Here is a 27853-nt window from a genome sequence, read left to right as displayed (position 1 = left end):
TGTAAGCCATCACAACATATATCAGTACTGACAGTTGTGAGGGGAATATTTTTAGCATGTTGGCTGCATTTCCTACATTCCCCATTGTGGGGGAAACCCAGCTTTTCTACCTAAAATGTCACACCACCTTGTAGAAAAAGCAAATACAGTTATTTCCTTTTCTCCAAACTGTTGTATCATTGGCAGTAGTACATTTAGAGATCAGGAGGGTCCACTATGTAATCCTGAATTTCAGTATTTCGAAATTACATAGCCGAAAACCCAAAGTTCCAAAACCGGCAGAAGTGCAAAATTCAAAATCCCGAAACATGGGGATGTTGAATTTCCTCTTCCGCTGGTGCGGTGTGTGGATGAATGGGTGGAAGTTTAGGTAAGTATGTATATGTAAGTGTGTTGGTTAGGGGCTTTAGTGTGTGTAAGTGTGTGTTGTGATGTGTGTGTGTGAGGGACTGTAAAATGTGTGTGTGTGTGTGTTTCCTTTGTGTGTCTGTTTGTGTGATCTCAGAGTTAGAATATATAAGTAGGGGGGGTGTGGGGTGCAGCCCCCCACATGGGGGGTGCAGGGAGTCTTGCCCCCCTGATTATCTGTAGTGTAGTATTATTTATTTGATTGTCGGGGGAGTTGTGTGTATGTGTGTGCTGTATGTGTAGCATACATTCGGGATTTTAAATTTCGCGGTTATGCGGTTTCAGAAATGTGTGTTGTAGTTGGGTTTTCAGCTATGTAATTTCGAAATACTGAAATTCAGGATTTCAGTATTTCGGGATTACATAGTGGACCCGATCAGGAGTATGGGAGCAGAGTCCAAACATCTGGGTTCACTCCTCTGGCAAAAGCACTTTATTTTTGGTCTGTTCCATTGTTTTTTTTTTTTCAGTAATCATCAGTATATTCAGCTGGGAAGATGAGCATCGAGAAATTGAAGAAAACTCAACATGACCTACAGTCTGTTTTTAATACCATTTTGTGACATGTTTTGAACTCTAAATCCATGTAACAGTGCTAAAAGATGTCAGTATAACATGCAAGTACAATCAAGTGCTCTGCTTTATAGAATTCCTTATAGTATTTTTGCTCAGTGTGTACTTTGGTTGTATTGTCAATATGTATACAGTTTTGTGGGTGTCCCTACTAAACCATTTAAACAGCTTATCCATATATACATACTGTAAAACTATTGTTATTGTATTCTTTTCTACCTGGTCTTAAGATTTGTTGAAGAACATGGCCATGTTATCTCAATATGCTTAAAGGTCACCAAAATTTATATAAATATGTTACTCTAAAGTAAATTGAAAATTACTATTAATGATATATAAAAATAAGGCAATAATAAAAATACAACACAAAGATTAATAACTTTCACCATGATTCATACTTCGTCTCTAAAATAAACCATTAGGAGAAACTTCACCAAACTTATAATTGAAACCTATAAACCAAATGAGATTAAGGAATGTTGTTCTCTAACAGTATCCTTGTATACTTGAAGTCTAAATAAACTGAATAAATATACACCATGAAAAGAAAGCAAATACATAATTTGCCTGTTTTGCCAATTTATTTTCTTTCTTTTTTTTGTCTTTTTCCTGACTTCCACAATTGTAAATTACCTACTCATTTGTTAGAACTGTAAAAAAAAATGAAAAAGGATTAACAGCTGTATAGCAGAACTTTGTATGTTACTTTGCTATCACGGCTACAGTAGTCCTAGGGTATTCGCTGACATGAGTAGTAAAGTAAAATCATTGCCTTCCTGTCTTTCATCTCTCAGACTTTTGGCTGACTGTGAAATGTAGCATGAGCATAGGTCTGGTATGAAGGGTTTCATTCTCAGCAACAGTAGGACTGAGACTGGCAGGCAGTTGGCAGCTTAACATATGAAACTTTCCCAGGCTGCTAGTCCCTCCCCCTTTTAGCCACAATGCTGTGCAGAGTAGCTTCTTCAGATCTCTTTTGCTGTGTGTTAAGCTGCAGCATGAGAGAAACATCCTCAGGCTACTTTCAAAACCTTTACTTGTTTTGAAAGAAAAAGTTTATAGTTTGCTTGTTTTATTAGTTTATTTATATTCATTTACGTCTTTGGGTCAGTGGTTCAAATAAGACTAATATTTTTATTTCTTCCAGGAGAGTTTACAGTTCTTAATCACCTTTCCCTAGACCTTGTAGTTGTACATATTATTTTGCACCATATTCTGTATTAGTAGTTTTTTCTCTCCTTTTTCACAGCTGTTGTTACATTTGTTTGATATCCATCGTATTTGTTGCTGATTTAGTCAGTTTGCTAACTATGAATAATAAAGCATTTAAAAATGCAAATGTGGGCAAAAACGTCTGCCCCAAGACAAGCACTCACTTTGTATGGGCTAATTAGGTGAACAGAATTTGTCTGCTATTTCTGAGATCGACACCATTGATGCAGACTGTTCTGCATATACCACACTCAGTGCCGATTCTTACAGTCATGTGAACTTCAGCAGGACTGGCCCTTTAGCCATCCAGCTTTTAAACCAACAGGACAGGACTTGGAGGCCTTTTGCAGGATCGTTTCCAGGTATCTGGACCAGTGCAAGCATCCTTATCACCCACTTCTTATGCCTGATAGGAAACATAAATGTAAAGAAGGGCATTTGAGTTGTCCCCAAGATTCCCCCACCAGTGATATCAAGAATGAAGAAAGCATTAGTTCTCTAATATATCTCCAAGATGACCCCAAGATTAGGGAATTCTTTTAGATGATGAGACAGAAAGGGGGTTGACCTTCACACCCCATGACTCTCTCCAAAGGATCCTCTAAGTGGCCTTCTTGGATTCCAACCTTCTTCCTAGGTGGTCTGCCTTACTGATAAAATAATAAGGCTTGTTGTCAACTCTGCTTGGGAAAACCATGCAGCTGCCCTAAGGGGATTAAACAATGTCCTCTGGCCTGTCAAAGACTGACCTTGCTGGAGTGATACTCTCAAACCTGATTATATTACCACCATATCTGCCCTTACAAAGGTTCCTCTACCACAATAGTCCTACTTTCTATCCCCAGCTAAGAAGACGAGGGCTAAGTATAGCTTTGGAAAGTGCATTTACATCTCTTTGACATTTTCCTTCCTGGTGATAGACTACCTTTCTTAAAAGTGAGATATGGCTGACAAAATGAACCAGTCACTGGAATACTTGCCAGATGGACAGTTTAAGATCAAATTGCAGTTCCAGATGGCAACTGAGTCATCTCTCACAAATCCTGTCAAATCACTTTTCATTGGTGGTGCCAGTATAGCCATCACATCTGGCTGTGCCTCACAGACTTGGCTGAGAACACCAAGGTAATTTTTAATAATGCTTCTTTAAGTTGGTTTGCTGCCTTCAGCCCATCAATTAAAAATCACCTGAAGCACACAAAGAAAAGAGGATGAGACTGTCTCTATCAGAGGTGTTAAGTTCCAAACTTTGCAATGGGACCTACATCAGCTTTGCTTTCACTGTGGCCAACAGAAATAGAACAGCCAGAGTTCTGGAAGAAGCTAATATGACTGTGATAAGTTTCAGAATGGCTTCCAGTCCAGAGGCAAGAATGGTCTGTAGTAGCAGCAGGGGTACTGTGGTCTTCCATTAGGAGGACAGCAATCTAGTACCTGAGCCCATGCCTGACTGTTCCACTCTGAAGGCAAGTAGGGGGGTTGTCTATTCCTCTATTTTCAATGCTGGCCATCAGCATGTCAAGTGGATAAGGATGATGGTATCCAGAGGCTGTACAATTCTGTTTCACACCTCCCCACTGCTCCACTCTCTCCTCTTACCAATCATCTCACCTTATCAACCTTATCAAAAGCAAAAAAAGCTTTAAACCTCATAAAACATTCAGACATCTGAGAAATACTACCAAACCAGAAATGATCATTTTATTATTCTAGTTTTCAGCTCCCTAGTTCCCCCAAAAAGGACAAAGGACTGCATGCTTATACTGGATTTGCAAAACATAAATAAAAGTAATCCCAAGGAAATCTTTTGGATGGTCACAATGCAGTCTAGCATTACTTGTCTGCCAGAAGGATATGGGATATGCTCTTTGGAGCTCAAAGATTCTTATCTACATTTCTACAAGATTGTGAAGGAGTTTTTAGAGAAACTGACACTCCCTGCTTTAGAAACAACTTCTACTGCAGACTTAAAACATGTATCATGGGAAAGAGTCTGTCTTGTGACCATTACTTCAGCTAGAATAACTTCTGAGTTGCATGCCTCATGTATTAATCCTCCATATTTCATTTTCCAGAATGACAGAGTGCCATGGCAAAATGACCCATCAAATATTTATGTCTAAGTTAGTTACCGAGAGAAATTTCAGTCAGTTTATCAACATGCCTGTATTCTGTCCTAATTACTCAAACAGAGCTTATATGTGTTGTTGCATTGTATATATGCCCCTATACAACTCCAGTTATATATAGACAGAACCAAATATTTAAGGAAAGATTCACAACTGCTTGTATCCCGTTCTAATAAGTAATTGTGTTCTAAAGTTTATAAAATGATTCTCTCCAGATGGTTAATGTTATAAGAAATACAATAAACTTTTGCCCAGAACTTACTCAGCAATGGCAGTGGCTATTTCTCATGCATTTTTGTCTGTCTGGCAGTTCAGGGGATTAAGGTTATGAAGTGCTAATAAGCTGCTTCCTGTAGTCCAAGGTTTGATTCCCTCAGCTTCCATTTGTCTTCTGTGTGACTTTTGAGTAATTCACTTTAACCAAACAGTGCTCCTAGGTTGAATCAGCAAAAGGTCCATGCAAATCAGTGATCTATCTTAGTTAGCAAATATAAATAAATACATCTGGTTTTCAAAAATGCATCCTTAGATGATATTTGAGCAGCAGCTACATGGATTTCACTAAATATTTTCATAAGATACTACAATCTGTAGATGATATGTACATCGGGGCCACAGTTTTTAGTGGTATGTTCCTATGAAGGTGTCCATACAGGAAAATAAGCTTCAGACTCACTTTTCATAAGGACGTACTGCCTCATACCAAATATGAAGTCTATTTATTTACTATAATATTATATCTGGATAAGCAGGTCCATCCTTGACAACATACTCCTTCTTCCAGCTACCACATTGCTGACAACATATAGAAGTATCTTAGTGTTTATTTTGTGTATTTCTGTTCTACCTTAATGGAGATTATCATAGATCTGGAGAGAAAGATGCTTTGCAGGTGACTATAGATGAAAGAGAAGGACATAATAGTCTGGGAACATTTCAGATGGTGAGCTGCCTGATGTATGATGCTTGACTTAGTCCAACTACTGATGACGATGGACCTACTCATCTTATCTAGATCCATTGTTATGCCATTATGCAACTTTCATCTCATGTACATGTTAGGACCAGCAGATACATTCTGGTATGACTGTGTTTACCCCTCACAGTGTCACCATTTTCAAATGTGGAACTGATACTCAGACTTACAAAGAGATTCTCCTAAATGTTGTCCCTTTTCTCTATAAACCTCTATAAATAGTATAAGCTTAATAAATTATAAATAGCTGAAGTGCTTCAGTACCCACTCAGTGTTCATATTTTGCCAGATGTAAATTATATATCTTCTTTCAGAAAAAGATTGTCCTTATTTAACCAATTCTAAATAATTATTCATCTGTAGTCAGAAAAATTAAGATATGCTGCATTAGTGGTGGCTCTCAGGAAATCTGCATCTGTACAACAATACTGAATAGGATTAATCTTCTGCTTCTTTCCTAAAATAAACCATTGTTAATGCAATGAAGTTCCTAATTTCACAACTGCATGACATTTTGACTCATATCTAAGCATTATGTAGTGATTGTGTCTCAGTCTGCTACACTTCTTGTTCTCACTGAAGGCATCGCTCTGCTTCCAGCCTCCCACCGTACAAAGAATGCTGTAAATATTTTCTGCTTGTTTCCATAGGATAAAAAGTAATGTGTTGCACCTCCGCCAATGATGTGCTGTTCTGCTTGTTTGCTCTGAATCAAGCAAGTAACATCCTGCAAGTTATGCTATCTCACACTGGATATATATATATATATATATATATATATATATATATATATATATATATATATATATATATATATATATATATATACTGACTGCCTAAAAATAGTCCACTTGCCTGATAGTGAGCATTGTTTGTGAGAGCAGCCTATAAGTACTGAACTGCTCACTTTCCATCCATGCATTTCTGCTGTTATCTGTGTTGCCCCTCTTCATTTCTATACCTACAGTCAGTGACAGCACACTAACACTGCTCAAATATCATTAACATAAAGAAAGTACAAAAATGGATGCATGCAACTGCAATGATGTTGCTTATAATTCCATTACTTGGAGTGTAGTAGTACTGTTTCCCTTACCAATCTAACCATCATGTAACCTAATTTAATTAACATGATTGTTTGCTTTATTTGTTTGTTAATTTAAATTTATTGACCAGAAGTGTCCAGCTGGTAATTCATACTTCTTAACTGTCCCTGATTTTCCAGGACATTCCTGAGGTTGACTTCAATTTTAGCTGTATCCCTCTTAATAACTTTTTAAAATAATAAAATTTGGAGAAACATAGTGAATTATAAGTAAATAATGACACTAATTAGAGGTGCACATTTCTTTTATTTTCTGTCAGTATCTCAAGTTATAACTACTAACATTTTAAAAGATGCTCATGACTATTCTTGAATTTGTCCCTCATTCTGATTTGGTTTGCCCCTGATTCAGTTGAGAGCTGTGGATGGGATGTCCTATTTTCATTGTCAGGCATCATATAGTAATTTGAAAGGCAATTGGTACATAGTTAAAGAAAGAGTTTCAAATACATCTAAAGCACTTTTTATTTCCTCACAGCTCATAAGACCACAAGAATAAGGCCAGTCCTCAAATGGAAAAATTGTCCTTAAACCTAAGAATAGTATTCAGAATATAGTCATTGATAATATTAATTTCATCCTGGACCTTTCAACATAATTCTGAAAAGCCCAAATGATCCATACTGGACCTAGTCCAGTGCTATAAAAAAGGTTACATGTAAATAGCAGAAGCTTAAATAATACAACTGAACAGGTTTATAGATTAGTACTAGGCTAACTGCCCTTGTGGACCATTTTAAGCCTAGCAACTTATGCCATGTGAGAATCAAACCCTATACCTTATGTTTGCAAGGTAAACACTTTAACCATTATGCCAACCTGTCCACCCCAGAGTAGCCTATTGCAAGCATGACCTCATAGCCACATGAAAACCTGACTTAGATCATATACACCCAATGGTCAAATTGCGCTGTTTGATTATACACTACAGCTTGTAAATTATGCATAAAAGGATGTTGGTGGAACAGACCCACTAATTACAAATGCGATAAAGTCCTTACTAGACCAATCATAATGGTTTCCAATAAAAAACAAAGTATATGTCCATTATTAAAGTCAAAATCCAATAGATTTAGGTGCAGAGCTTTGGCTCATGCACTGAGGTAATTTTCTATCAAAAACTTTGTTGGGGAGAGGTTAGGTCTGCTTCGAAAACTACTGTGATACTTCATTGGTGGCTAATGGCTGTTCAATGGATTTTCCCACCCCTTTATCTGTTTAAAAGTCTTTTTAACTGCAAGTGGTCGGTTTAGTCAAAACTTAGTAACTGTAAGTGTAGAGCTTTGGCTCTTTTACTGATAATTTTGCTGGAACTGTGCTTGCTTTGGAAACAGTTGAGTTACTTCATTCATTGCTGGTGGCTGCTAGATGGATTTGTCTACCCCTTATACCTGTACAATTCGTTCGAACTGTGAGCAGTGACTTTAGTCAAAACAAACTAAATGTAGGTGCAGAGCTTTGGCTCTTGCATTGAGGTAACTTTCTGTAAATTCCTTTGTTTGGTGATATGCTTGGTTAGAAAATTGCTAAGTTACTTCACTGGTGGTTAGTGCTCATTAGAGGAATTTTCCAAACTATCTGTCCCTTTAAAATTCATTGTGACTGCATGCATGCTGTCACTTTTGTCAAAACCCATTAACTGTAGTTTTGGCTGTTGCACTGAAGTAAATTTCTATCAATGACTTAATGGGGGATGAAAGTATTTGTTTAGAGAAGTACTAAGATCCAATGTTGTCTGTTTCCATCCAACTCAACTATGGGTTGTTGAACATGACTGGATCCAACCTCGGCACTGATCTTGAAGCTCATTGGTTGCAGAGCTCCGACTCCTCCCTTACCCATAATTCCGTGTTCTCAACCTTAATACCTCAGATCTCATTTGGAAATGTTCTTACAGCTCCTCCCTTACTAAGAAAGTTTTTACTTTCTCCAGTTTCTTAAATACTATAATAATAATAATAATAATAATAATAATAATAATATTTTTAGGTAGTTTAGGTGTGTTTTATCTGAAGTGCCTAGAGCAGGTATTTAAGATTGTGTAGTTAAGATATATATATATATATATATATATATATATATATATATATATATATATATATATATATATATTTATTTATTTTATTTATTTATGTATTTATTTGTTTGTTTATTTGCAGTTTGTTTGCCAGGATAGTTCACTGGGCCACAAGGAGCCCATTTTCAATGGAGTCCTGGGGAGAAAAGCTCCAGAAAAAATACAAATACACATTACAGATTAAAACATAGGAATACAAAGTACACATGATAAGTAAAGTTGACAATTACAGAATATAAGAACATATTAGTACAATACAATAACAGAAAATTATATATATATATATATACACACACACACACACACACACACACACACACACACACACACACACACACACACACACACACACACACACACACACACACACACACACAAATAGATACAGGAAAGAATTTTCATAGTTTAAAATCTCTAGGTTAGGTTTAGATCGATAAGTATTTGCAGTTCTTACTCTCAGCCAGTTGTCTCTGTATATGCATGGGTTTTCTTGTTTCTTCCATGGCTAAGGGTCAGGAATTTAAAAAGTGCTTGGAGTGTGAGCGTAAGCTGCCCCACCCCCCGAATCCACACTCTGTCTGCATATACTGTTTAGAGGCTACTCAGTTGGACACTGCATGTCATGCCTGCACTTCTTTCATCTCAGTGCTCAAGACTTGCAAACTAGAAGAGAGAAACTGATCATCAAGGGACTTCATCTTCCCCATACAGGGTCTAATTCCTCTTTCTCTTCCTCATCCATGATTTTCCAAGAACTAATGACAAAAAATATAGGGAGAAAACAGCTTCAGATAAAGATAAATAATCAGGACAGAACAAGACCTCGGAGAAATATAACGAAAAAGTAGACACCCAGAAGTCCTATAAGTGACCACTGTATCCATATTTGACTTCAGAATTGGACCCAAAAGTAACAACACTATCATAACCAACTGTTTCTCAGCATTGAATTTCTCTGCTTTGGCCCCATTTTTCACTGGATCCAGTCAGTCCCAGACTGCATTCACCAATACTACAAGAGAAAAGATACTTCCAACTGCCGTCAGTGGCTTTGTCCCTCATGAAGTATGACCAAACAGCACATTGACAGAATGAAAATTTCTCAGGATGCAGATACAGCTCAGGGTTCTCTCAGTACCACCCTCTGGGAATGTACTGAGTGCTGGTCCAGCTACTCCTCCTCTATTCTCTCATCTAAAACTGGTTTATGGCACCCACAGATTCAGGCCTGATCTGTACCTCAGCACTTCTGCTGGAGCCAATAGTTCAGGTGACTGTATCTCTGTTGCATCCAACCTGTTCAGATCTGGAGGAGTCTTGGAGCTGAAGTTTCAGCATCAAGGTTCGGGGGAGGGTTTGACCCAAAACTTTAGAGTCATCTCTTTCCCTCAATGCCTTGGCACCAGATATCTCAGCACCAGGATCAGTCTTGGGGTCAAGATCCATCGGTTCCACATTTTCCCTCCTGTCCAAGAACAGGAGGGAGTCAGTGGAGCTGATGGCTTCCTTGACCCTTGAGGCTTTCCAGCAGGTTCTTTCAATGCCGAGTGAAAATATGCTGTCTCTCCAAGATCAGAACCATCTGAACCCCAACTGGAATTAGCTTCTGTTTCTCATCTTTTTGTCAGAGAGGGACAGTCGGTTTCACAGGTTTCCCAGGCAACATGCTATATTAGCTCCCATTCAGATTGTGAACCATCTCTTTCTCCTCTGCTGATGAATAAGAAACAGACATGCAAACAGAAGCACTTAGACTCTTCACCAGAGTCTGTCACCAAAGACATCAACTTGGATGAAGGTGAAGACTCCCCAAAATCCCATCTGAAGATGTCATGTTTGGCAAAATTCTGAAAATGATGAAACAGAGAGTGGTGTGGTCTGCAGTTAGTCCTTCTCCTGATGGGTCAGTGTTTCTGGAAGCCTTTGGGTCCGGCTCAATTTCTTCCTGGATGGTAACTTCTGTTGACCCACTCATTGATCTGATGGCTCAATGGGCATGGAAGGACCCTGACATGGTGGAGCTTATGCCCAAAAATCTGGATAGGATTCTCTCTGTGCCAGGAAATAAGAGTCCTCCAGTTGATGTAATGGTTGTAGTGGCAGCCACAAACAAGGAGCTGTCTAAAGAGAGTTCCTCTGTCCTTCCCCTTAAAAGGGAGTCTAGGGCAATGAACCGATTTGGGAAACAGATGTACACTTCAGTGACCTTTGCTGTCAGGGGGCTGAATTATCTAGCTCATTTCACTAGATTTTAGAGGATTTGATAAAGGAAATATCCAAGTCTCTCTCAGGTGTTTTACCAGTGGATGTTCAGAAGACACTGGACTCCCAAATGTCCGCCCTCCAATCTCCTTCCAATGTGACCACGCATCTGCTCTTGAATGCAGCTGATGATGCAGCTAGAGCAACAGGCACTGGCATCTCCATTCGCCGTCATGCCTTGATGTGCCTTTGCAACTTTGCAGAAAGTTTCAGGGCATCCTTCATCAATGCCCCCTTTGATGGGTCAACTGTGTTCAGACCTAAAGTAAAAGAGATGCTCACCAGGAGTCAGCAAGATGGTAAATCTCTCTATGTAGTAAACCTCCATTTCTCCATGTTCCAGAGATCCTACTGTATGAATCAATGGGATGGGAAGAGGATGTTATTCAGGAAATCACAGAGTCATTATCAGGAAACTCCTGGTGATAGACCCCCATCATGGCAGATGAGAAGGTAACAATAATGGACATCACCCTGGAGGCAGACCCCATAACTAGGGCTTTCCTGGGACATTCTCTGAAAAGCCTTTTCAGCATCCTTGGGTTGCTGAACTGCTGCACTCTGGTTGCAGTTGGGGGATGCTTATCTCTGTACCTACAAGCCTGGCAAAACATAACAACACATTTATGAGTGCTAAACATAATCTCTAGAGGTTATTCTATACCATTTTCCTTCCCTCTATCAAATGGAAAAAAGTTCCAAATGTTCCACCCAGTCAATGGGAACTTGCAGCAGCAGACGTTTTCAAGCTGCTAGAAAAAAAGAGTCATCCAACCACTCCCTGCAAACCAGGTAGAGCCCAGAGTCTACTTGTGGTTCTTTTTAGTACCCAAGAAAAAAGGGGACCTCAGACCCATTCTAGACTTGAGTCATTTGAATCAGCATGTCAAGCAGACAAAATTTCAGATGGTCAAGCTCCAGACAGTTCATTTTTCCTCTGCTGAGGAAGGACAATTGGATGTGCTCAATAGATCTCAAGGATGCATACTATCATGTGAAGCTAGACAGGCATTTGAGGAGATTTCTGCATTTCTAGCTGGGAGCCAATCATTATCAGTTCAGATCCTTGTCCTTTGGGCTCACCACAGCCCCCCCCCCCCCGGGTGTTCACCAAAAGTTATGCTAGTCGTAGCAGTGCATCTGCTCCTAGTAGGAATCCAGGTTTTCCAATATCTTGATCATTGTCTTCTCACTGCTGCAACCGATGATCTTTTATTACACCACTGGGACCTTTTGCTCCAACTGATGCAGGATCTAGACATCAAATTCAACAGTTCCAAAAGCCAGTGTGTATGCTGTCTCAACAGAAAGAATTTATTGGATGCCACGTGAACACAACCTTACAAACTGCCCATCTTGAAATGTCCAGGGTTCTTGCATTCCATCACACTGCACCTCAAGTTCTTCACCACCCCTGTCCAGTAGTAAGACTGATTCTTCGTCTGTTGGGTCTTATGGCTTCCACAATCCCAATGGTCCCATTCACCAGATTCTATATGAGGGTTCTCCAATGGACTTTACTGGTGAAGTGGTCCCAAAGGGTCTATCCAATCCACACCAAAATAAGACTTACTCAGATTTGCAGGCAACACATATCTTGATGGATACTGTCTCCTTTGGTGTTAAACAGATGGCAATTCCAAATTAATCCCTTGGTGGCTGTAGTGACAAAGGACACTTCCCTTCTAGGTTGGGGGGGGGTATTTCAAAGGGAAGATGGTCCAAGGCTCATTGTCACACACTGAGGTCAATCTTCACATCAGTGTTCTGGAGATGAGAGTGGTCCTCCTTGTGATGCAGACTTTTCAGGACAGTCTCCCCAGAGGTGTGTGTCAGGTACGGACAGACAATATTAAAATAAGTAACAAAGGGCCACAGCTCCAAAGGCAAACCAAAACTTTAATCTCTGAGCGCTTTTGTTCACTCAAATCAAATGAACTTCTTCAGACAAATTCAGACAGTAAAACCTCTCCTTATATAACCAAGAAATCACATGACCAATAAAATGCATTACATCACAAGTTTAAAACTGATTGTTAAAAAGGCATATACATATTTATAAAGATATTTACATATACTTTAAAATAATTTTTAAGCACAAAGTGGAGAATTATTAATATATAAAAAACAATCAAAAAGGTGCATCCATAAAAACCAATAAGTACATAAAATATATTATCTTATAAGAACATTTTATACTGAATTTCATAAATTCATTCAGCGTAATAAACTTTAAGTTTGAGTAAACACATAACAGAACACTGCTCATTAAGGCCTGGGTAACTATGTGCATTTAAGGTAAGTTGCCACCATAACTCTTGTCTTTCGATTAAAAGGGATGTAGGCCCACCTCAAGGGCCCACCATCACCTGGTCGATCACAGATTAAAGTTTTGGTTTGGCTTTGGAGCTGTGGCCCTTTGTTACTTATTTTATTAGTGCTTTATTTTTTTGTTTTTTTGCTGGTCAGTTCATTTGTTAGGGCATGGCTAATGAAGTGAACTTAATACCCTTAATTTGTTCTCAGAAACACAAAATGAGAACAATGTTGCTGCATCTATAACAAACCTTACAAGGATTGTACAAACTTTATCACAGAAAGTGGATGACTTGAATGTAAGGCTGTTGGCTAATGAGACTAATGGAAGTAGGAATGTGCAACCAATACCCAATGTGAGTTTATCAAATGTGGGTTCATCTTCTGTTACTGAACTCCCTAGGCTACACATGGGACAAACATCCACCACTGAATTACCTTATAGAGCTAACCATGATCAACAGCCAAATGAAAGACTGAGTTATAACCTGCATGGAGTTGAACTGCCACTTAGGCTTACTGGAGTTCCAGAGCTAAGAGGATGGTTGGAGCAAGATTTTTCCCTTGGGCTACAACAAGATAATTCTAATGCTACAGTGGAACAACCGGTCAGTGGCACTGATATCAGGACTGTATTGAAGCAGTTTGATACAAGTTTGCTTAAATATAGAAAGACTCAGTTGGAAATAGTGTACCTAGAAGAATGTCTGAAATGTGAACCAGTACCACAAGGGTGTATTGTCCCTATCCAATGGGGGTTATACCAAACTCCCAATTTCACTTAGAACTGGTTTCATTTTTTAACCAACAGGGGCTTAGCTTAATGAAAATGATGATATCTAATTATAAAAAAGAAAATGCTGAGCTGTTTAATGAACTGTTAATGCTGGAGGATAGCATGAAAACCAACACTGACTTTGATAGATACAAATCTGAATACAATAGAACTTTTGAGTCCATTGATGCCTTGATGTTAAAATATAAAGCTCAAAAATCAAGAAACTACAGAGACCTTGATGACTACACTAATGGGCTGGCTTTCCCACACCCAAGAATGCCCATCAAGAGTAGCAAAACCCCTGTAAACCAACCACAAAGCTTTGTTAATATTAATATGCATGAGGAGGCTGAAGTAGATCCACCCATTAGTGACATCACTGGGATGTCACTGAACCAGAGGAACAGGAAGGGACAAGCCAGCCAAGAAGAAGTGAGCGTTTGCAAGGGAGAAACATCAATGGAGTTTCAGGGGAACAAAATTTTCGTGTTTCTACATACAACAATGGCTAAATGCAACGAGGAGGTGCCAAAAAGAAGGCGAAATCACGGAAAACAACCACTACAACAAATGGAGAAGTACAGCTTGAAGAAAATGAAAATGAGCATGGGACTGTTATTTCTGGTGAAGAAAACAACCACAGTGAAGCAGCTGTTACTTTTGTTGAGGAATACAACCACAGTGAAGCAGCTGGACATCCTGTTATTTAAACTAACCAGCAAGGTGATTTCAATATATTTAACTTTACTGCTGTGCCTATAGAATATAATTTAATTGAACTTTTAGCAAGGGGATTGACATGTATACCAACGCAGAAAGCAAATATAGGCACTGTACTGATGGATTTTAAGCTCTACATACATAAGTTACATTTACAGCTTTTATTTCATGGTTGTGAAATGAATAATGTGAATGAAAACAGGGTTCCTAATACTTTTAACCCAACCTTGCATCCTACACTAGCACTTTTTGAAAAAATATGTGAACTTGATTTTAGAAATAAATTAAAGGTCTCTTATGCTCATGGGGGATTGCAAAATAATATGGCTAATGAAAATGTACTGGAACTAAATGCTTTGAGGCTTGCCAACATCAGAGTCATGAAGCCAGACAAGGGTGGGGGGCTAATATTTATGACTAAGGATGATTATAACTGTAGAATGGAGGAAATGCTGAAACAGGACAGTTATGAAATGGTGCCTTTAAATGAACTTAAAGCATACAGGAAAATAAGAGGTTACATTAATGATTTATTTATTTGTGGTCAAATAGACTTGGATATGTTTAAGTATTTAACATCAACACCTATCACACCTGTTATCTTTGGCACTCCAAAGATTCATAAGAATCTGGCTAACCCTCCTCTATGCACCATAATTGATGGGACAAATTCAGCCACATATGCTTGTGCTAAGGTGGTTGATGATATCTTGCAAAAATATGTAACAATGGAACACCAAATTTGTAAGGACTCTTGGTCATTTTTAAGGGACATGAATAATCAGGAGTGTAGTGAAGAGCTCAGCTTTTTAACTGTGGATGTAAAAGACCTTTACACAGTCATCCCCCACAATTTAGGAATTGAATGGGTGGTAGATGTGTTAGTAGAAAGAGGTGCCCCAGCAAATGAAACTAGATTAGTTGAAGAACTACTATACATCATTTTGCAGAAAAATTTTTTCATGTTTTTTGGTACATACTACCTACAGAAAAGGGGATGGGGTCCTCATGTGGTGGTAGTTTCGCCAACTTAGTTATGGCCTTCTGGGAACACCATTTTGTGTTTAACAGAAGTAACATCAAAGATAAAATCATGTATTATACGCAGTTTTTGGATGATATATTTATGATTATAAATGGAGATGAAACTACGGCTAAGGAAATAGTGGATGAGATGAATGCCAGCACATCCTTTCTGGAATTCACATCCAATTTTGACAGCATAAAGATTGCTTCCTTGGATGTGGAATTAACTATGGACATTTTAGGGGGGTGCTACTTATCTAAAATTCATAGAAAGAAAACCTACTCAAACTCATTTTTACATTATACAAGCTACCATCCACAATACCAGAAAAAATCTATAGTCAAAGGTCAGCTGGTTAGGGCAGCACGGATGATCACCTGGGATAGAGAATTCATGCAAGAATGCAATAATTTAAAACAAATGTTTGAAAGAAGGGGCTACCCAGAAGTGTTACTGCAGAGACTCATAAAAGAAGTCCAAATAACAAGAAGGGAGGGGCACTTCTCACCCATTTTGGGACCACCAGCCTTATTAGCTCATATGCTTAGCCCTGCCACCACTGAGGGTAATAGTGCTGACATAAATACGCCAATGCACAGTAATAACACTAGGGATAAGAATGGATATATTGTCAGCTTAATTACTACATACACACCTTATGGTGAGTCCATAAGGGGCACCCTGTTAAAAACTGGTGTATCCTTATGGGAGACACAGATCTTAGATCTAAATTGGGTGCCCTACCAAGAGTTGTGTATAGAAAAGGAGCTAACTTAAAAAATATACTAGAGAAAGAGCATAAATTGTACAACAGGAACCCAGGAATGGTTAAATGTGAAGCCTGTGCATATTGCAGGTACATAGACATAGGTAGGGACTATACAATTGCTAACAGGCATGTTTCATTCACTGCTAGATATGACTGTAACTCTAAAAGTGTGGTATATTTGGCAAGATGTCAACTCTGTCTGGCATTTTGTATTGGAAAAAACTATCGTAGTTTCAAAGAAAGAATCTATGAACACATTTATAGTATAACTAGAAACAGAGAAAATAATGATTTGGCCAACCACATTCAGGACAACCTTGGACACCACTTTAAATTTAAGGTAATCGACCAGGTGATGGAGGGCCCTAGAGGTGGGCATAAATCCCTTTTACTCGAAAGACAAGAAATATGGTGGCAACTTAACTTAAATGCGCATAGTTACCTAGGCCTTAAAGAGCAATGTTCTGTTATGTGTTTACTCAAACTTAAAAGTTTATTACGCTGAATGAATTTATGAAATTCAGTACAGAATGTTCTTATAAGATAATATAATATTTTATGTACTTATTGGTTTGTATGGATGCACCTTTTTGATTCTTTTTTATATTAATAATTCTCCACTTTGTGCTTAAAAATTCTTTTAAAGTATATGTAAATATCTTTATAAATATGTATATGCCTTTTAACAATCAGTTTTAAACTTGTGATGTAATGCATTTTATTGGTCATGTGATTTCTTGGTTATATAAGGAGAGGTTTTACTGTTTGAATTTGCCTGAAGAAGTTCATTTGATCTGAGAGAACGAAAGGGCTCACAGATTAAAGTTTTGGTTTGCCTTTGGAGCTGCGGCCCTTTGTTACTTATTTTATTAGTGCTTTATTTGTTGTTTTTTCGATGGACAGACAATATGTCAGTAGTCTAGTACATTAACAAACAGAAGAATCTGTTCCTACCCCTTATGCCACAAAGCCATAAGAGACTGACAATGGTTGATGTCTTCTCACCACTTTCTAATGGCAATGCATATCCCAGGGTTGTCCAGTGTTCTGGCAAACAATCTGAGCAGATCTATCCTAATGCTTCACAAGTGATCCCTCAATCCAATAATAACAAACTTGATCTTCAGTAACTGAGGCCAGTCTTGCTGCAGTCTCTTTATATCTCATCTAAACCACAAGTGCAGCAGTTATTTTGCCCTGATCCTTCTGCAAGGACAGTCATCAAATGATGCTCTCCTACAGAAAGAAAGAATGTGCAAGGCTAATGTAATCTTCATTGCCCCTTTCTGGAATTGGCAGACATGGATCTCATTCCAGTGGCCTTTTCTAGTACATCCTCCTTGGAAACTGGATCAGTAACCAGATCTATGGACTCACCCATCCGAACTGGCTCTCCCTGACAGAAAGCCATGAAATTAATCACTTGGTTCCTCCATTTCTAACTTTAGCCAGCGATGTGAAGCTTTCCATGTCAGTTGTTCAGATCTTATCAGCATCTCAAAAACATGCCACTACCAAAACATACCATAGCAAATGGAAAAAGTTTTTTATTTGGGCATTATCCAAAGGTCTAGACCCCTTTTCAGCCCCTGTTCCCTCCATTCTAGAGTTTTTATCAAAACTTTTTCACAACGGGTCTAGTTATTCAACTCTTAAAGTTCAGTTGGCAGCCATCTCTAGTTTTGATATAGGCCAGAACAACTCCTTTCTTGAAGATTTCTAAAGCTTTCTAATAGGAACTTTTCTACTTCGACCACAGAGATCCAGGTCCACCTTGGGACATTCTTGTCATGTGACAAACATTGACTCAGCCTCCATTTGAACCAGCAGCATAAGTGGATTTACAATTCTTATCTTGGAAAACAATTATGTAGCAAACAATCAGGAAATAAGGCGGTCGCCAAACGTACAGCTCTATTATCATATATAATTTATTAAAACAAAGTAACAAAACAGTAAGCGCTTTCACCACCTAACCGGTGGCTTCTTCAGACCATTAACAATAAACAAGATTAAAAAAACATTTAAATAACTTTCCACTTACTTTCCATTAATGTCTTTCACATGTTGCTATCATCTCTATACCCGGTTCCTGAAAGAGAAAAAGCCTTGAAAAATCAGAAACTGAAAAAATCCTGAAAAACCAAAATCCTGAAAAACTCAAAATCTGAAACTCAAAATCCTAAACCAAAAAATCCAAAATAAAAAAACCTGACTCAAAAAAATGAAAACACAAAATAGACTGTGGTTTGTCATTTGGGGTTGTTGTGTGGTTGTTAGGCGGTTGGTTTTTGGAGTTAGGGTTAGCGGTTGTGTTTAAGGCATGTATGCAATAGGGTTAGGCGTAGGACATGTATGCAATAGTGACAAATAGTTAGGTTAGGGGGTGTTTAAGTGTTAGGGTGCTTGCGGTTAGGAGTTGGGGTTAGAGTAGCCTAGCAGGAGGTAGTTAGAGGTAGCGGGTCAGTATTAAAGTGTCTTTATAGTGACATATTAGCATTATTTGTGTTTTCTGATTTTATTTTTGTCAGTTTTTTGGTTTTCTTTTTGTTTGGGCTTCTCTTTTTTTTTTGTTTTTTGGTGCTCTCTGAATTTTCAGGCTTTTTTTTTTGATCTTTTTTTTTTTTTTCAGGCTGATGTTTCAGGCTTCTGAATGGGAACCCTATACCCACACCTCTCTTTCGTAACTAGCACTTGCTCTACCAGGGATAACACGTCACTGTTCCATAATTCAAAATTTAAAGGTGTAGAATTCATTTATATATGGAAAGTTGTAAAACATGTATATATATATATATATATATATATATATATATATATATATATATATATATATATATATATATTGTCCTTTTAAAACATTCACATACAGTAATAAAATCTATAATGCGAGTTTCAAACTTCACATATAATATTTCCTTACATCTATATCATGCAAAATGAATGCTGCATAAATAGTCATACTATATTATCACAGCTTGGCATATATTAAAACTCATAATTTTATATATGTATAGAGCATTTTTCTATCTAAAGCATGTTGCCCCTTCATTTAAAACTCTAGCAAGGGCAAAAACATTAACAAGGCAAATTCATTAGCAAAGGCAAAACAGTCGTAGAAATAAATCATTCACGGCACTATAAAATAATCGCATTCTATAAAAATAGTTGCAGGCTTAATCTGGCATTACATTTGTTAATTATAACATTTTTTCATTATATTTCATTACCGATGCTACATTTGTTTATTATATTTTCATATTCATGCTAACTGATGATTGCAGCTTCTTTCTTTTGCTCAACCTCTTTTGCTTACTATGCCCGCTTGTCCTTGCTTTCTTTCATCAAGGGTCTTTATGATGCATACTAGCTGCTCACTTTCCTTTATATAATATATATATGTAATAACATAGTGTGTTTTCATGTATATTTTATACTCAACATATAGCAACATATATCTAACATATGATATTTGATATATATGCAACATCAACAGCAAAATCATATTCAATTATACTCATCATCTCATTAGGCAATCATGTGCCAATTCAAATGGTTGAATCATATCAGCAACATTCATAACCTTTCATGTGCACACAAATGCCCTCATTTCTCTCTTCTACTTCAACATATACTAGATACCTTTCTACGCTAGCACCACATTTATTCTGATTTATTTTATGCTATATATTTCATGACCCTCCCTAGACCTTTACTATTAACAAAAATTTCATACACTTCCTAAACAACAAAAAAAATTAGGCATTTCCTTGCATTTCCTAAAGTTCTATCTTTCAGATGCAACTATTTGTGAGCTTTCCTTTTCTGCTTTCCATTCAGTTGGAATATTGAATCTTCAACATGTCATGTCATATTAAATAATTCATAAATAAAAATGTAAATTGATACATAAAATATATTATACAAAAAATCCATTATCAATTCATATTATATAAAATTAAATAAAAATCCATATATACCCAAAGTTCAGTAACTTCCATCACATTTACCATTTTTCTAATACCTAATAATGCATACTTAACTACCTTCGTTATTTCATTTTATATGCAAAAGTTCACATACCCACACCCATTGCTTACTTATCTAGCTCTCTAACTTCATATTTCTTAACCTTTATTCTACTCTTCTGTCACTTAACCTTTATACTTTCTTCATTATCTATATTATATATCTGGTACATTTCTTCATTTTTTTATTCTTCCGGTCATTTTATTACTTCTTCTTCCATATCATGATCACTCAAAACACATGATCTGTTTGAAACATGAGTTAGAATTTGTGATAGAACAAGTTAATATGTTTTGTCGGATATTATACATATGCATGAATACATATTAATGTATTATTTCTATGTTGGTTGTGTGTATAAATACAGCTATGTTTCTGGCGACTTGTCTTTATAGATTATAGTACTCACAATGCATATTTGGCAGCAGATTTTATGTTCAAAATTTCACAGAGGCATCCAACATGTCTTTCTTTGAATGAACGTAGGAATGCCGAGGACAGAGAGCTCAGCTTTCACACACTCTCCCGCACACCAGATTACTCCTGCATGCACATCGCCCAGGTGGATTCTTGTGTGGTCTGCTGCGTGTGCCCGGTGGATTGGATATGTTGGAGTGCATGATGTTCTGAAAAGGTGAGGTCGTTGAAGGGCATGTCGCGTGAAAACCGCAACCAATCATTAGCGCGATGGAGTTCCGCTGTATGCACTCCGCTGCTGCAAAAAGAGTCAACAACAACTTGAACAACACAAACATTAACAACATATATAAATATGTATTATAAACTGTTATTAAACTGTATTTGTTTTATCATTCATAACTACACATCCACTAACCAGAACATATTCATTTCCTTTCTCAGTCATACCTACTTTATACTGTTCCCCTCCCTCCATCCACCATCCATTTTATGTAACTTGTACATTTACTTCTCTTTACAATTTCTATTATTAGTGGGTTCCAAACATATGGTCTATTGTTCGTTCATCAAGGAATCATGTATAACTATCACTTCCTAATGCCTCTAGATTCTGTTCAGTCCACAGCCTCTATCCACAGTATCCATATCCATCTTATTTCTCCACTTTATTTTTGATGTCTCCCATTCTTTTATCCTGTATTATCTTATCGATAGCCATAAATCTGAACTTATGCACCCCATCACTGGACAGGTCATACCTCGATAAGGCACTAATAATTTATCTTCTTTTATCTTCTCATCATCATGCCAACATAAAAATGCTGCCAGCAATCACATTGTGCTAGGTACACTATATTCCTTGACTCACAATCTGCCTTAATCTTAAATATATATTCCTTACCTGTCATAGGGTATATAAACTTATTAGTATTATATATATGTATAATCACACCAATTACAGTGCCCACATGGGAAAGTCGTCCATATTATTAATATTCAATATAAGTATTTATAGAATGCAATTATTTCATAGTGCCATGAATGATTTATTTCTACGACTGTTTTGCCTTTGCTAATGTTTTTGCTAATGAATTTACCTTGTTAATGTTTTTGCCCTTGCTAGAGTTTTAAATGAAGGGGCAACATGCTTTAGATAGAAAAATGCTCTATACATATATAAAATTATGAGTTTTAATATATGCCAAGCTGTGATTGAATATAGTATGACTCTTTAGGCAGCATTCTTTTTGCATGATATAGATGTAAGGAAATAGTATACATGAGGTTTGAAACTCACATTATAGGTTTTATTACTGTATGTGAATATTTTAAAAGGGCAACTGTATATATATATATATATATATATATAAGCTTTTTACAACTTTCCATATATAAATGAATTCTGCACCTTTAAATTTTGAATTATGGAACAGTGACATGTTACCCCTTGTGGAGCATGCACTAGTTATGAAAGAGAGGTGTGGGTATAGAGATGATAGCAACATGTGAAAGACATTAATGGAAAGTAAGTGGAAAGTTATTTAAATGTTTTTTTAATCTTGTTTATTGTTAATGGTCTGAAGAAGCCACCGGTTAGGTGGTGAAAGCGCTTACTGTTTTACTTTGTTTTAATAAATTATATATAATAGAGCCATACGTTTGGCGACCTCCTTATTTCCTGATTGTTTGCTACATAATCTGGAGCATTTCTCCCCGGGCCTCCGCTGAAAACAGGCTCTGTGGAACCTAGTCGGACATTCCCTGTCAACAAATGTTAAATAAAATAAAATAAATAAATAATTGCATTTTGCGGTCGTGAATTTATCTGCATAGTATTTTGCTGCTTTATCCTGGAAAACAACTTTTTGTTGTCTGTCACTTCAGCTAAACACATATTGAAGATGCAAGCTCTGTTCTGCAAACCTCTGTATTTGTTTTTTCATAAGGATGTATTTCTGGCATTCTCCAACCAAAATTGGACAAGGTAGTGTCTAAGGTAACTCTGTCTAGATGGTTATCTGATTGTATTACGTACTGTATGTGTACAATGAAGAGAGTTTGTCCTTACCACCTAAGCCTAAGGGTCATTCCACAAGGGTGGTGACCACTTCTAAACCTTTGCCAGTAGACTTCCTATTGATGATATCTATGCAGCTGCTACTCGTTCAAGAGTTCACACACTTGTGTCACATTATAAACTGGATGTACAATCTAGGTCTTGGTCATCTTTTTGCTCCACCAATCTCAAGAATGTCCTTCCATGATAGCACCAGGGCCTATATGCTTAGCAATCTGTCCCACAGTTGAATCAGATGAAAATAGACAACACCGGATACAACAGTTATGTACTTTCCCTAATGATAGAGCCATGTTGTCGGATTTGCATCCAGTTCAACATCTCTCCCACCTGCCCCCTGCCAAATTGTCACAAATAAGACTCTGAGGGCTGGTCAACTTTGGCATTCCCTGTCAGCAACCAGTCATCACTGCCAGTATTCTATAATCATGCTTTTGTCATAATAAGCCAGCATAAGAGTTATTTTACTCGCATAAAGTTACTGGTGTATGCTCTGTTTTATTATTTTAGCAGTGGGCAAGCTTGATCTGGGGTACTAAGGTGGAGAATAGGGAATTATGTGTAGGGGAGGAGTTGGAACAATGAAACTAAAGAACTTCAAGATTAGTGCAGAGGTTGGATCTGATCTGATCTGCCAACCCAGAGTTGAAATGGACAAAAATCAGACCATATGGCTCTATCATTATGATAAGTAAGTAATTTTTGTTTACTATACTTATGGCTAGTGGCAGATAGAGGAATTTTTCTGTCACTCTATTCCCTTTAAAACTTATTGCAACTATGATAAATTACATTAGTTAAAGTACAGTAACTGTAGGTACAAATATTTAGCTCTTGCACTAAGGTAATTTTCTATCAATAGGGGTTGTTTAGAAAACTTCTATATTACTTCGCTGGTGGCTAGTGGCTGTTAGAAGGATTTCCCTACCCCTCTATGCCTTTAAAGTTAATTTTGACTATGACCACAAAGATTCAAAGATCTTCATAGCTCATCTTGTGTACAGGTAAGAATGACTAGCAAAATAAATGGCAAGCCTCTTTAAAAGATTATTTTGTTTTTTTGAGAGGAATATAAGCTGCTTGACTCACAAAAATGTTTAGCTGAGAAGTCATTTTCTATCTGATAACCACTTAAACTGTATACCAGGCTGGAAAACTGGGTTCCATGTTGTCGGATTTTCATCCATTTCAACATCTCTCCCACCTGCCCCCTGCCAAATTCTCACAAATAAGACTCTGAGGGCTGGTCAACTTTGGCATACCCTGTCAGTAACCAGTCATCACTGCCAGTATTCTATAATCATGCTTTTGTCATACCATTTAGAAATAAGCCAGCTTAAGAGTTATTTCACTGGCATAAAGTTACTGGCTTATGCTCTGTTTTGTTATTTTAGCAGTGGGCAAGCTTGATCTGGGGTTATTATGGCATACTGGGACTTTTAATTTACTTTCTATGTCTCTTATCTGGCATATTTTATTTTTATATGCATACCAATATATTATTTAATTACACCTATATTAATTTACTACATGCAACATCAAAGACAGTTGAATGTTGGAAATAGTTCAATGACTTAACTGCTAATTAATCAATATTTAGATATAAACAAATGGCAGCATGGAGTAGATGTGGTTCATCTACCATTAAAGAGGAGAAGTAGGATATTTTTTGATTTTATTACATGTTTTTAGTGTTATTTATTATTATTGTTATTAAGGTATAATAAACTGTTTAACTTTATCTTTTTTCTGTGTTTCATTTTTAATAAATAAACTTACCTAGTGTTTTATTTTTAACATAATGATTTCTACTACTGCAATAAAATGTATTCCTTCAATACTTATGCACTTGAAGACTGCTAGTTCGGGGATTCTTGCTTACATATAAACAATGTAAGAATTATTTTCAAGCTGTGGCACTGCATCCGTCCAAGAAATGTATTTATTGCATAACATTTTATGACATCAAAAATATATTGAGAACAAAGTCAGAGAATATATCTGGTACATGACAATGTCAATATAGGAAAGCTTTGTATAATGTTAACTGAAATTTTGAAAGAATGATTAGATAATTGTTCAATGGAACAGATGATGAGTAATAAAATATCAAGAAGTAATGAAAATATATCTGATGTGAAAATATCGGTTCAGGGGAATAATAAAGTGTTCAAGCAGTAGTGATTGTAAGCAATTTAAATGAAACAAGCAATCAAAGAGTCAAGGAAATCATTAATTATCATATGAAGACATCATTTGAAAAGTAGTTATCTAAATTTCAAACACCATGGCAACTGTTGAGTAAAACAGTAATTCTAGATGACAGAGGCATAACTAGAAAAAGGAAACTACAGCAGCAAAAGATAAAAAGTTCAAAAAGGTTATTTTGACCACGTGAGTCATACTTAGAATTCAAAAATTAATAATGACATTGAAACTAAGACTATAATAGATATATATGACTCTGACCAAGGAATTCATTAAAACTCCCACCAAAAGCCATATGGTTCATACTAGAAAGGCCCTTCCAGTGCAACATGTCCATTTGTGATTCAGAAACATGCTAACTGCAATGAGGAAAGATTTCATTATCAGCTAATTGGCATGTTTCCTGAACAGTAGCAGTTAACTAACGAGACATGCTGATCAGGGCTGATCTTCACATTGCAGTAGCAACCTGCTCCTCATGTAGTCTGTGGCATTGCCCACTTCTGTCACTCTCATACACATGCACACAAATATATACACCACAGTCTTGTACCTGTCCCTTATACCCTCCTGTGGTTTTCCCCAAGCTTGTAATACTTTACTGCCATTATGGCACATATGTATGACTTGATTGTCTGTTATGTACCCCCAACTCTGATCCCCATAACAGTGCCAATATATGGCACTTTACAGAATCATTTCTGGTGTCTAGAGTATCCCGTCACTTCCAGGTCCCTATTTTGATGTCTGGTGGTCCCCCCTCCCACCCCATTGTTGCTGTTATGGCACTTAAAACATCAATCTCTGGTGTCTAGTAGTTCCTCAACCCCTATCTCCATAGTGCAGTTGATGCCATTACAGTACTTTAGGGTGTGTTCAGTGATTGCCCCTCTTCCTTGTTATGCTGTTCTTTGCCTTAGGGTACTTTATGGAGTTTTCCCTGGTGTCTAGTGTATTCCCCCACCTCCAGTCCCTGTAGCAATGCTAATGCCATTACAGCACTTTAGAGTGTGTCCCCCACCCTTCAGTCCTTGTAGTAACATTGGTGCTGGCATGGCCTTCATTCCCTGGTGGTCTGTTGTATCCTGCACCATCTACCCTCATCCCATAGTAATTTTGGTACCAGTACAGCACTGTAAACATTAATCCCCTATGTCTGGTGGTTCCCCTCCACCCTGATCACCATTTTGATGTCAGTGCCATTATGACACATTAAAATATTCCCCCTACACCCACTAAATGCAGTCTTTTGGCTGTTTTTAGTACTGCAACATGGTTGGGATGGCTGTGCTGATCTAGATGGCCAAGCACTTTCTTGAATTGCTCAGCCATGTTGATGCCTTCCTGGTGGCAGTTCGAGGGAGTGAGCATATGGCTAAATAGCATATGCTCCCCCAGAATGCCTCATTAGCATTCAGCATGTCCTTTACTGTGCTGGATGTCTTCAGTTGGGGGACTGTGCAGCACAGTGTAAGGGTGCTTGTTAAATAGCAAAATGGTACTGCAACATGTACATCTCTATTTACATGTACTGATACCTTAATGAATGCAGCCCTGAGTGTTTACCAACTGAGTATATACTCCCTGAGGTTATCATACAAAAATGGGACAATCATCAGTCAAAACCAAATGGTGTGACTCAGGCAAATTTGAACAATGGTAATTCAGTTTATAAGCACATTAATTCATTTGATCAAAATAATATAGATTAAATTGTACTAAGTATGAAAAATTGATCTGAAACTGAAGAAAGTAAAAACAAAAATCGAAGACAGTCCAATGGTAAATTCTGACATTGAGAACAACGGCATCAGTATTTTTGTAACTAGGTATAAATAAAGCATCACGAAGAAAACTAGTGTGAGTAAATTAATAAATAATCAGGAAAACATACCCCCAAAAAGGAAAAGAACTGAACAGGAGGAAGTTTTTTTTTACAAGTAAAGAAGGTTTAAATGAGGTCATTCAGATAATCCTCAGACAGCAGTAATGGAACATATGGAATCAAGAAAAAAGATCCATGGTAGGAGAATATACTGTAAATAAGGATGAAAATGATAATCACAACATTGTTGAAAAGATTAAAAGAAATAAAGGTATATTCATACTGGGAGACTTGCATGTAAATCAGCAACTAAGACCATTAACCAGTATGACAATGAAAATGTTGCAGTTTGTTTGTTAAAGTGTTTAAAGCTGGTTGACTTAGTATGCATTCATGCTTGATATAAAAATGCATACTTACAGCAATATATGCATTGTGGCAAGGAGAAATGATCGTAAACTTTCCCATTCAACATATAAATGATGTTGTGCTAATCATATTTAAATTTAGTAAGGAGAATCTGCTGCTTCTAAGCATTTATGACATCCCACCTTGTCATAGATTTAATGATTATGCATTTACAAAGGCTAAAAGGTTTATTTCATTGTTAATGAGGGAAAGTTATCTAAAAGGATTTAAAGTCATTGCATTATGAATAGATTTAGTTGTGAGTAACAACGTGATTCCAGAGATTCATTGCATTTGAACAGAAAAGGGAACTGCATGACTACTCAAGAAGAAAACAATTTTTAGGGTACTGATAATAGGATAAATTTAAAAGAAAGAGCAAATTTAACACATTTATAAAGTGTTAATATGCTATTACACAATGTTTATAAAGGAAAAAAGGAATTGGATTATTAATTAAACAGAAAATGTATGGCAGCATAGCTAAAACAGAAACATGGGATTACAGTAAACTGTTTTATGAGATTTATATAA

General features: G+C 37.0%; 1 protein-coding gene across 1 annotated transcript in view; it reads left to right on the top strand.

Annotated features, from left to right (window-relative positions):
* Window positions 1-27853, top strand: part of LOC122802354 (ankyrin and armadillo repeat-containing protein-like) — a 1115117-nt gene that overhangs the window by 905935 nt on the left and 181329 nt on the right. The window lies entirely within an intron of this gene.

Source organism: Protopterus annectens, chromosome 5.part0, assembly GCF_019279795.1.
Source record: "Protopterus annectens isolate FY-2018-M chromosome 5.part0, PAN1.0, whole genome shotgun sequence".
In the NCBI taxonomy this organism is placed as follows: domain Eukaryota; kingdom Metazoa; phylum Chordata; order Ceratodontiformes; family Protopteridae; genus Protopterus; species Protopterus annectens.
This window is presented reverse-complemented; position numbering and strand designations above follow the sequence as displayed.